Here is a 12668-nt window from a genome sequence, read left to right as displayed (position 1 = left end):
AGCTGAGCTTAACAGTCACAAATGCTCACTGTTCTCTGCTGTGGGCCAGACACTAGCAGGAGAGAAAGGCTTGCACACAACTACCTATAAACTAACTGTAGAGCTCATTGCTTAGCATTTAACTGTAACATCTGAGAGCTTATAACGAACACAGAACCTCAGACCCACTCTAGACCTAATGAATCCAAATCTGTCCTTTAACAAGATCCCCGGGGGAGGCATGTTCACATTGTGTTTGAGAAACACTGCTACAGCAGATGGATGAGCAATGGGCTCTGGGAACTCGTAGGAAGGGATTCCCAGCTTCAAAAAGACAATGGCTTGAAAGCTGCGTCAAAGCCTGAAGGTAGCATATGACATAAGACATCAGCGCACCTCTTCACACAGGTAGATATTTGCTTGGTGAGGGATAGGTAGATACATTACTTAGGAGTACCGAATTGACAGGTATATTAACTAGTACAGTACCACACACGGGTGAGAAAAATGACAATCAGACATATTTTTGAGCTCATATATGCATGTGCTTATTAGCATACGCTTACACAGTATGGTCTTTAATAACATGTTTGTTGCTCATTTTTGTTCAGTGAAACAATTGATATTGGTGACCATCTGCATTATTTAGACCTTCACAGAAAAACTTTGTCAATTGTCTCTTCTTGATGTCCAGGATTACTTGGCTTTCCATTGACCTGATACTCAGAGAGACAAGGGATTTACACCTGATCTTAGCCAAAAGGCTGGGAAGCAATTCAGAGAGACAAGGGATTTAAATGGTATTATGCATTGGAATGCCTGGGTGGCTTAGTCAGGTGAAGCGTCTGACTTCGGCTCAGGTCATGATCTCACAGTTCGTGAGTTTGAACCCAGGGTCTGGTTCTGTGCTGACAGCCTGGAGCCTGCTTAGGATTCTGTGTCTCCCCCTCAGGGCGCCTGGGTGGCTCAGTAGGTTAAGGGTCCCACCTGATCAGGTCATGATCTCGCGGATCGTGAGTTTGAGCCCCGCGTCAGGCTCCGTGCTGACAGCTCAGAGCCTGGAGCCTGCTTCGGATTCTGTGTCTCCCTCTCTCTCTGCCCCTCCCTGCTTGTGCTCACTCTCTCTCTTTCTCAAAAAATAAATAACCATTTAAAAATAATAATAATAAGATAAATGGTAATATGCATTGAGAAAGATTAGGGAACAGACTCTTCCCTCTTCTGTTTGGAGAAATTGGCCGGTTACATGATTTAACATAACCAGGCTTCCAAAGCCATATGGATCATGCTGTGGGCCAGACACACTGTGACTTGTAAAACAGCTGACTGGTGTTGATTCCAGCCCCATTCACCCCCACATCTAGCCCATTTTTGTGTGACCTATAATGAGAGATACATACCTTCAAACACTATACTCTACTGGTTAGCAGTGTTCACCTAGTGAAACAATTCTTCCCTTTCTTTTATTTTTTTAATGTTTATTTATTTATTTTTGAGAGAGAGCACAAGCAGGGAGGGGCAGAGAGAGAGAGACAGAGACAGAGAATCCCAAGCAGGCCCCATGCTGCCAATGCAGAGCCTGACACACGACTCAAACCCACGAACTGTGAGATGATGACCTGGGGTGACATCAAGAGTTGGCCCCTTAACTGACTGAGCCACCCAGGTGCCCCTCTTCCCTTCTTAACTCATGGACAAAAATGGCTTCCACTCTTTCATGTACCATGCAGAATGTTGTAAGGATGGGCTGAGGGAAGCTATCAGCTAAGAGACAACAGTGATCCTTCTTTTGGGCAGCTACCCTTAAGCAGCAGGCTAGAGTACTCAAAGCCCAACTTAATAGAATGATAATAATGAATAGGTTTCCAGCCCTTTCTGGAAGCCAGGCTATGTTCTAAGCTTTACTTGCATTAGCTTATTTAATCCTTACACTGAATCTATGAGATGAAAACTATTATTGTAGTCAGCTGAGGAAAATGAGATCTAGAAAGGCTTAGAAATTTCAACACGATGACTCAGACCTGAAATTTGAATTTATATTCTGAGTTTAATTGAAGGCAGTATCAAGTAAAAGGGAAAAAAATGTTTGAAAACATTCAACTGAAGAGTGTTATCTCACACGAAACATATTCTCTACTCATGCATCTTGCCATGTTAGATTAGCCAGAGCAACATACTGATGGAAACTCGACAGTACTTAAAACTGTCACAGTGTTTAAAAACATCACAATATGAAGTGGTACTGAGTATATCTTTAGTGCATCGATGCAAATAAGCAATAATATATGGGTAATCACAGAACTGGATTCCGTTGAATCATAACAAAGCCAGTTTATATCAGATATGACAACTTTCTTCTTTGCCTATAGCTTAGAGTAATAAAAACAGCCACATCGGTGGTGAATACACTATCTTCCAAGCATTTTTTGAATGTTTTATTAACTTAATTTTACTTTTTTTTTTAATGTTTATTTATTTTTGAGAGACAGAGAGAGACAGACTGTGAGCGGGGGAGGGGCAGAGAGAGAGAGAAAGACACAGAATCTGAAGAGGCTCCAGACTCTGAGCCATCAGCACAGAGCCCGACGCAGGGCTTAAACTCACGAGCCGTGAGATCATGACCTGAACCGAAGTCGGATGCTCAACCGACTGAGCCACCTGTTTTACTTTTTTTTACTTTTTTAGCAGACTTCAAACCCAGTGTGGAGCCCAGCGTGGAGCTTGAACTCATGACCCTGAGATCAAGATCTGAGCTGAGATCAAGAGTAGGAAGTTTAACCGACTGAACCACCCAGGCACCCCATTTCTGAAGTGTTTTAGATGTATTATCACCTTACTGAATCACCATCACAGTCCTACGAGTAGGTATTATTCCCCATCTATAGATGAGAAAGATACAGTGGTAGAGAGCTTAAGTAATTCAAGCAAGCTGTCATGGTTAACAGTAAGTGGCAAAGCCAGATATTGAAGCTGGCAGTCTGATTCCAGAATGTGTATCTTTAACAGCTACATACTACCACACATGAGAAATGAATCAAAGTGCCAGGTTTGGGCACCATGGTGGAGGGGAGTTTAGCTCACAAGGAGATTCTCAAAGTCTATAAAGAGTGCTAACAGAAAAAAGTGCCTTCTTAGAAAGAACTTCGCCCTGATGACTGAGCTGAGACAGAACTGCCCCTGTGGCCATGTTCTAGTTAGTGTTCTTCTAAGTGTGGCCCTTTGAACCATCCAGTTGTATTGGGTCTTTGGATCCATGTGTTGATACGGCCATCTTTGGCTCCCCCACCAAGTTCTCATCACTTCTTGCCCTTGGTAGTATTGGATTGGCAGCTTCTGAGCAATTAATGGGGTAGGCTGTGGCATTTACCCTTAAAGGGCCTCACTGCTGGGATGTTTCGGTGGCCTTATCCCTCTTGCTTTTTCTCAATGTATCCCTGCCCTCTGGTACACCACCATGCAAATTCCCAACATTGATGGAATCTCAGGGCCCAGGAAAGACCAATCATATCTGGCCTAATGCCATGTTGCACAATTAATTTAAGGAACTGAAGGAATTAAACAATCTTTTCCAGGCACTGCTTTGACCCCCCTTCTAGCATAGCCCCCCCTCCCCTGTATCACCAATATTTCAGAATCCTTATCTTTTCCTCCTTAGTGTACTCTACTTACTAGATAGACTTAGCTTGAGTACTTCCTTTCAGGTTCCCTAGGTCGTTTATGAGGTGGGGACAACTTCCTCTCTGAGCCACAGATACATTCCTTTGTTCCATAGACCAAGTTGTACTGCTCATAGGTCTGTCAGACCTTTCATGGACAAAGCCATACTGACAAAGGCATGCTGGAATTCAGATGGGAGAAGGGAATCAGCCAAAACTAAGTTGTCCCCAGGGGGCTGGTCAAGGTAAATATTGACTGTGGAAAGCAGGTTCTAGGGAAGCTCATCATCCAGATTTGGGTCTGGTCTCACTATCCCTGTCCATCGATCTGTTGGAAGAAGATGGGCTGGACTGAGGAACTCTGAGACATTTTATTGTTTTTAGCACTAGAGGAGACTTTGGCCAGTTATGCAGGGAGGTGTCGGTTTGAGATGACCACAGGAACATGAGAAACAGAGAATCAGGTTTCAGCTGGGTCCTGCTTCCCACAGGGAGTCAGGGAAGCAGATACTGGGATGAAAGATGAGCCACATAACAATGTGGATAGAGAGAAAGGCTGCTTGCCCGTCAGTCCTGGATTAATCCTTAAGCTTAATGAAGGACAGGAGAAACGAATCCATGCCCCACTTTCAGAGAATGGGAGCAAGTTGTCTTTGACCCAAAGCCTAGGTGGGGCTGAGTCCACATCTGGAACAAAACAGGAAGGAAGCCAGGGCTGGACAGTCCCCCAATTCACACTGTCACTGATAAGCTGGCCTTCTTTTCTACATACACAACTTTTTTTGAGGGGAACACATACCATCTCCAAAAATGTTGGAGCTTCTTCTCCAGGACCTCTCTGTTTCTTCAGAGTTGGCTTTTTCTCCCCAAGCTACCCAGCTTATGTCAGACTTGCACTGCTGTCTCCTGTGGACAGTCAGCACATCACTCCAATTCTCTTTTGTGACAATTCCTCTTCATACCTCGATGTCGGGATGGCATCTGAACGAGTATTTCCCAAACGGAAGAAATCACCTTTATTCCTAAAACTGCTGTGTTCTTTATTTCTGTTCACCGCTTACTACATCTATGTTTCTTCTCTCCTTTCTTTATTGAATATTGAATCAAAATCATACTGAATGTATCAATATAAAACTTCTTTTTTTCATTTTTTAAATTTAAAAAAAAATAATGTTTATTTATTTTGAGTGAGAGAGAGAGTGCATGAGAAGGGGAGGGGCAGAGAGAGAGAGAGAGAGAGAGAATCCCAAGCAGCCTCCACCCTGTCAGCACAGAGCCAGACTCGTGAGGCTTGAACTCACAAACTGTGAGATCATGACCTGAGCCAAAATCAAAAGGCGGACGTTTAATCAACTGAGCCAGTCAGGTGCTCCCGAATAAAAGTTCTTAGATTTGTTGCCTATTTTTCATCCCACCTAGTTTTGTGTAGCCCCAATTATCTCTTGCTTAACAAGTTGCAAAGTCATTCAATGAATGTCCGGCACCTTAACCACTTACTACTCAAGCACATAATTAATCTTTCATAGAACTGCCTGATTAATATTACTGGAACAAACCACTGATCATATAATTTCCTGCTTAAATAGCCAATGCTGTTACTCTCCGACGTTTCTTCAATGACTACACATTCCTGCATACTGACGATAGGCCTGGCAACCCGCGATGGAAACAGATGTCATCCTGGGAGTATATGCCAATATCATTTTGGGGACTCAAGCTGTCATTTTCTTATAGATGAGGTCGACCATCAATACATGACAGAGAGAATATCAAGATTTTAAGTTGCAGCCAACATTCCCATCCTCAGCTATCTCTGTGTGGTCTGGATAATCTGGCTCCTGGAATCAAAACACAGCTCCTTACCCAAGCATTCCCAGAAGTTCTTTTTAGGTGATGATTTTCCAAGACAAGCGTGGGCTGGAACAGTAATACCAGGTCAATGTGACAAATTAGCCTTAGATTGTCTATTCAACAGCTTCGCAAAGCTGTTTTACCAGGACGGCAATTTTTAAAACAATTTTTATTTAATTTTTGAGAAAGAGAGAGAAAGAGCTTGGGCAGGGGAGGGGCAGAGAGAGAGGGAGACAGAGAATCCGGAGCAGGCTCCAGGCTCTGAGCCGTCAGCACAGAGCCCCACCCAAGGCTGAAACCCAGGAACTGTGAGATTGTGACCTGAACACAAGGTCGCTCAACTGACTGAACCACCCAGGCACCCCTATGAGGATGGTAATTTTAATAAGAGATCCAGAAATGTTCTGGGCGCCCTCCTGCCTCCCCACTCCTCTCAGGAAGTGCTGCCATCTCGGTATTTACCAGCCCTGAGAGATTGCTCCCACTTCATCAGGCAGTCGATTAATCAAGCCAAAGCACTTTTGTCTTTAGCCTTATGTGTGCATATATCTAAGCCTACTAGTACCTTTTTAACCCTTAATCGTATCAGTGATGTGGGAATTGATGTGTTGCAGGAAATGCATTCCCAAAGCCAGGAGGGGATCGGGGAGATGGGGAGAGAAAAGATCCTATGATCTGTACAGTTTTATAGAGGTAGTTAAGACACCCGTAAATCTGGGCAACTTGACAGCTTGCGTTGATCTCTTTCCCTTGCCAACTAAAATGTTCTGCAATTCTTAAGTTGTTGACAGGTTGTTAAAGAAGGGCAGCGTGCCCTCCTCTAACCTGCCTCAGCTGGAGTCTTTGCCCATGGCCCTGAATCCCTGGCCTTGCTCAGGGAAGGCGTGACTTTGGGAGAGTGTACCGAGTTCATAGTCTTTCAGTCATAGAATAAAAGCCATCAAAGGGGTTGTGCTCTGACGCATGGGCACAAAAAGCAGGGCCTGGCACTGGTAGCTAGGAGGTATGCCAAGGCTGCAAAAGAAGGGTTTGAGAGAAAAAGAGAGAGAGGGAGGGAGGGAGGGAGAGAAAGGCAGGTCAGAGGCTATGTTTGGGCACATTTACTTATATTTTTACAGTGAAGGCCACTCTAGGGCAAGAGCCATCCAACACCCACTGTCTTTGCCGTGGTCCAGTCATCATTTAATTTGGGGAGAACACATAGTTTTGGCTTGACAAGCTTTGTTGATGAAATGGTGATGGGTTTGCTGCAGTGAGGCTGGAATTGATGTAATAACCTTTTGAACATAAACACGATAGCAAGGAAGAGAAAAAACAAGATATTTTTTTCTAAACAAAATGAAGACCCCATTTCAAATCCGTTTCTGGTGGAACCGAAAACATATAGACAAAAGCCTTTTCTAAAGCTCTACCCTTTACACAGTCACATAAGTAAATTCCATAAGAATCAGCACAAAAGGCACATATAATCCAAATACTGTCCAGCCCCAAATGAAGTTGCAATGATATCAATACCCATCGGGGGGCAGCTACATAATTTGTGGAGCCTGGTGCAAAGTGAAAATGAGAGGCTGCTTATTCAAAAAGCAGGAGGAAAAAAGTGTTATTAAGGGAACCAAAACATAAAGTTTTTCATTTCTTCTGTTGTCTTTTTCTTTTGACTTGTAATGGTTTAAATGTCCCTAAGTAAAGAAACCTTAAAAATATATATATTGTTAGCTTGACTTTACCTCTCATCTCTATATTGTGCAACATGATTTTTAAAAGCAAATGTAATGGTACTTCACTTGTTTGCATAGTCGGTGACATTACCCAATTCTTCCTTTGCAGATCACACATGCACATGCAATTCTCCCTTTCCAGAATGGTGGAAACACTGGACAAAACTCAGCTGGTTTTATTCCACTTCTTGATATGCACACATTCTGCCAACACTTACCTTCAGCTTACTGATAGGTAAAGAGGGACGGAAAGACAAAAAACCGTGGTTGGCCCGGTCTTTCCTTTTCCTTCTATGTCGTTATTTTCAGTGTAAGTGGTTGGCTAATGCAAGGAATTAATGCAAGAACAAATAGGAGGTTGTATATCACGCTGGGTTCCTGGGGATTCGAAACTATCCCACATACTAGCAACTTAGCTATGATTATTAAAAAACAAATTAAAACCAAAAAGCACTAGTTAAACTTAAAAAATACAATGGTGGGACGGGTATCACCAGCCAGTATGATATGCTAAGAAAGTAGTAGGGAGAATGGAAGAATTTCAGAGGAGGGAGAAAATATAGTGGGAAAGGTCCACTTCATCAAACACATCCTTAACAAATTTTAAATAAAAAGAAGTAAGAGTCTTTTATGTGGGAAAATTTGAACCATGGTTGGAGTTTGGAAAAGTAAACGTGGAAAGAAAAGCCAAGATTAGAGCCAAAGTGGTGAAAAATTAGGGTAGAAACATAGTCCTAGATCAGAGGGCAAGACCCTCGCTAAAGCATGTTAGCTTTATTACTATAGCCATTGTTATTATTAATGAGGAAATAATAAAGACCGACCATCTGGTGATTCCCTACTCCATGCTAAGAACTATGAATTAATCACAGTGATGAATTAATTAACTCCTTTCATCTTCATGGCAAGACATGAGTTAGGTACCATTAATCGGACTCATTCTTACAGAAGAGGAAATTATGTTAAATAACTTGCCCATGGCTTCACAGCTGGCAAATGGAAGCACCAGAGTGTTTAAGGATAAATAATTGGAACATTTGAAGCAGAGGAATGACGGAATGAGAGATAGCTAAATCTGTCAATGATGAGCAGGACCCATGAATGGTCCTGTCTGGTGGCACGTGTTAAGTCAAAGGCAATACAGAAACAGATACACGTGAAATTTTAAATGCATGGACTAGTCTTTAAAAGAAAGACTTAAGGGGCGCCTGGGTGGCTCAGTCAGTTAAGCATCTGACTTCGGCTCAGGTCATGATGTCACAGTTCATGGGTTCGAGCCCCGTGTTGGGCTCTGTGCTGACAGCTCAGAGCCTGGAGTCTGCTTCAGACTCTGTTTCCCTCTCTCTCTGCCTCTCCCTGGCTCATGCTCTGTCCCTCTCTGTCTCTCAAAAATAAATCAAGGTTAAAAAAAAAAAAAAAAAGAAAGCAAGATTTCAGAGACAATACAATAGAAAAAAACAACAGGTTTGTAGTCTGGGTATATCATTGGCTAAAAGACAGCTAAGAATCAAGAGATTGTCAGTTAATACCAGGTGTGTATTCATCTAGCTCGGTCACACTTTGTGTGGATCAACCAACAATTTAGTGAAGTAAGGAATTGATCTTGAAACATCAGCACTTCCTATTCATCTTCTACTTGTTCACGTCTTTATTTATTTAATGAATATTTGTTAAGTGCCGCACAAGTTACTGGAAGAACCCACATTTCAACGAACAGTATTTTATTGATGACTTAAACCCTTTAGGTACTAGGATTACAAAGGTGAATAAGGTAGATAAGGTCCCTACTCTCAAAAACCCTGCAGGCTATTCTAGAAGAAATCAAATAGAAATAAATAGGAAAAAAAAAAAAAAGATAATACCAAATGTGATAATACCAAAATGTCAAAGAATAAATAATATGAAATAAAACTTGAGATGATGCCAGAAAATATAGGTGCTATGAAGAAAATCAGTTTTAAAGCAAAGCGATGAGTTGGAGAGTGACCAGAGAGCAGCACATTTAGGTAAGAGTGGTCAGGGTCATCTGAGGACATCAGCTGGGCAGCAATTTGAATAAAGAGAAGGCAGTGGTGAATGGCTTTGGTGCAAAAAACCCCCAGAGGAAACGAGTTTGGTGTGTTGGAGACACAGAAAGACCCGGCTGGCCGGAGGCTGGTGAGGGAGCAGGAGAGCTGATGGCGCTAACCTGGAGGCGTGGACAATGGCCAGGTCACGCGAAGCTAAAATACCCAGTTTCTCTACCCAAGCAGTAGAGAACTCCCAGTCTAGTTCAGGAGACAGACGTCTAAACAGACGTTGCCTCTGTGCTACAGTGTGGTAAATGCTCAGACAGGAACCTGCGTGGGTGATGAGGGAGCATAGAAGATCGGCTCTACCTCCTGGAACTTGACAGCGTCCGTGATGTTTCCCTGGGACAGACCACCGCAACCACACAGTACCCTCCTGCCTCGTGGTTCCCAGGCCACCAGCACTCCCCACTTCATCCGCGTGTCCCTCTGAACTGGCAAACAAAAGTTGGGCTTGTTGCCCGTAAATTACTTTGAGCCCTTGGGAAGAGACACTCAGTAAACAAGGCCTGGGATTATCTCAGTGATGTATGAGATCAAAGCACTTTGCAAACATTAACTAATTGAGCATATCATGTTGCAGAATGTCAGTGTTGTAATGAGTCTCCGTTTCAGCTCTGTATTCTTTCTAAAATGCCTAACTACTCTTGGAAGTTATGACTTTCACATTGATTTCAATGGGCAGAAAAAAGCCTTTATTTGTTCCTCCTTCTTCACTCCTAAAAAAAACCATCTCAGCTTGGGGAGTGACAGAGGCATCAGGTTCCTTACCCCACAGCCAATTTGAGAATGTTTGAGTTAGAGATCTCTGTTAATGAAACTGAGAGTACGGAGTCCAACCCTTGTGGCCCTGACCCTTTACCATGCTCTGTGAACTCAATGACACCTCTAATCTGGGCCAATTATCTCCCAAGTAGATTTCGTTGCAAGGGACACGAGGAAAGAAAGCACAGACGGATCTCTGCCTCGGAACCACTTGTTGGGTTGTTGAAAATGCAGGTTCCTGGAATTCTCTCAAGAGCTCTTGACTCAGAATTCCAGGAATCTACATGTAAAAAGCTCTCCAGTTGTGGGTCACCTGGGTGGCTCAGTCAGTTAAGCGTCCAACTTCCAGAGCAGGTCAGGATCTGGAGGTTCTTGGGTTTGAGACCTGCGTCAGGCTCTGTGCTGACAGCTCGGAGCCTGGAGCCTGCTTTGGATCCTGTGTCTCTCTCTCTCCCCCACCCCCCACTTGCTCTCTCTCTCTCTCTCTCTCTCTCTCAAAAATAAGTAAACATTAACAAGATTTTTTTTTAAAGAGCTTTCCAGTGGCTTCTTATGCACGTGCGATTGAGAACTGCAGAAAAATCAACTCAAATCTCAGGTGAATTCAATTCCATTCAGTACATATTTATTAAACACCGAAGGCACTAAGCAAGTCACTAAGCCAGTTGGTGCTGAGGAGACAGAAAAGGAAGACCCACGTTCAGCTCAGGAAATAGATATTGCAGAAGGAAGACAAAAACAGATTAAGAAAACAGGTGATTTAAATACAATACAGAGCACGATAAAGATATGCAGAAGGATATAATGGTGTTTCAGAGTAGGCAGGGGTGCTACCCATTTGGGATCCAAGGAATGAAGGGTGCAGCCCTTCCAGCTAGACTTTGAGGGATGACGAAGGTTTCGAGTGATCGTATCCTCATGGTCAGAAGCACAGGCATTGAAGCGAAAAGGTCCTGGATGCCCTTTGTGGCTCTGCTATGTCACTGTGTTATCTTGGGCAAGTCACCTAACATTTCCAGGTTAGTTTATTGAGGCGGCTGGCTAGATGGTTTGAGGTTGTTTCTACTCAACAACTTTGTTTCTCTGGGGTGGGGGATCCAAGGGTAGGTAGTACGATCTAGGGGTAGGTATTAACGGCTTTGCAGACCCACCGGGTAAAGGCCACGGGACATGGGACGCTGTTGGCAGTGGCCGTGTGCCAGGGGGAGAGTTGTGTTGAAGCCGGCGCCCCCTTAGGCTGGGCTCCCAGACAGGTTTGGTGAGAAGGGTCTGTCACTGCAGGTTCACAGTTGTTCACCTCTTCTTAAATACTCCCCATAAGGGAAAGATCTGGAGTGCCATTTGCTGCTGCCACCTCATGATTTCTTCTAGAAAGAAACCGATTTACTCACAAGAAAGGCCAGGTGGGCCTCCACAACTAAGACTGACCTAAGAAGAAAACGAAGGTTGGGAGGAAATATTCTGAACGGGACCTTCATCCTGGGACGACGTGGACCTCAAGGGGGGCAGGGCTCAGGCATACAGAGACTGGTTTGCCGGGTGGTGGGGGTGTGGGGGTGTGTTGCCTGGCAGTTTCTTGTCCCTAAGTCCGTTCACCACCCAGACCATGGTGATCAGTATTTTTCTTCCTGCTTTCATTTCAGGGACGGAGGCTTTGCAGGGCATGGTAGGGGAATTTATAAAGTAAGAATCTGGCCGATGGAGTCTCCTGGTGCCACTTCTGAGACTTCTGGAGAATGACTGCTATCTTCCTGGACCTAAGTGTTTCATCTATTCCTGGGTGACTGCTCCTTTAGGAGAGGAGAGAGTAGAAGTCAAGCCTTCTGAGTTTCTCAAGGTAGATCGTGTGATTCGAAAGCCTTTGAACAAGTTTCAAAGTTTCTGTGTTCGCGATTTAGAATGCCTTGAGGCCAGTGGTGTGCAGATAAACGTTTAACTGGCTGGGGGAGCCTTGATTTGTAGCATTTGTTGATTTCTCTGGTGTAAATATTCCCACCGTGGCTGATTTCAGTAACGGGAGGTCACTAAACTCAGGGCTGGGGGGAGACAGGCTCATCGGCGACCAGCTCTGGGGAATGAGTCCCACGGGCTCCAGCACACAGCTGCAGAAAGATATTTCTACTGTCTTTTCCTGCACAAAACCAGGTTAACCGCTTAGCTGACAGACCGAGCTTCTGGGAAGGAACAAGCCAGAATTACTTCTAGGTAGGTACCCACTAGGCCTCTTAAGTAGTAGGACGTTACATACTTGCAGAGTCCAGTCATTCTGAATCAAGCGCAGCTTGGCTGAGGTCAAAGGTCACAGGTGCCACTTAGCCAGCAGTCCCATGAGCTCTTCTTTGGAAACTTCATCTTTACCCGGTTCTGGTCACTGCTGTTGTGAGTAGTCGCTGTTCTTGTCCCAAAACTCAGACAGCTCAGAGGAACCGAGCTGGGTCATAAGGAACATAGGGTCCCTTATGGGTCATAAGGGACAAGGGAGCCGGCTGCATCTGTATGCGGCATTGTGAGGTTGAGAGCCTTATGGAAGACTCTGAGCTATTACAGAAGCAGGTGGAAGTTCTTTAGCACGAACTCCAGAAAGGTTACGAGATACGGAAGTCTCACTTTGTACTTATTCGAATGTG

Source organism: Prionailurus bengalensis, chromosome B1, assembly GCF_016509475.1.
Source record: "Prionailurus bengalensis isolate Pbe53 chromosome B1, Fcat_Pben_1.1_paternal_pri, whole genome shotgun sequence".
NCBI classification, from domain to species: domain Eukaryota; kingdom Metazoa; phylum Chordata; class Mammalia; order Carnivora; family Felidae; genus Prionailurus; species Prionailurus bengalensis.
Note: the sequence above shows the minus strand (reverse complement) of the source record.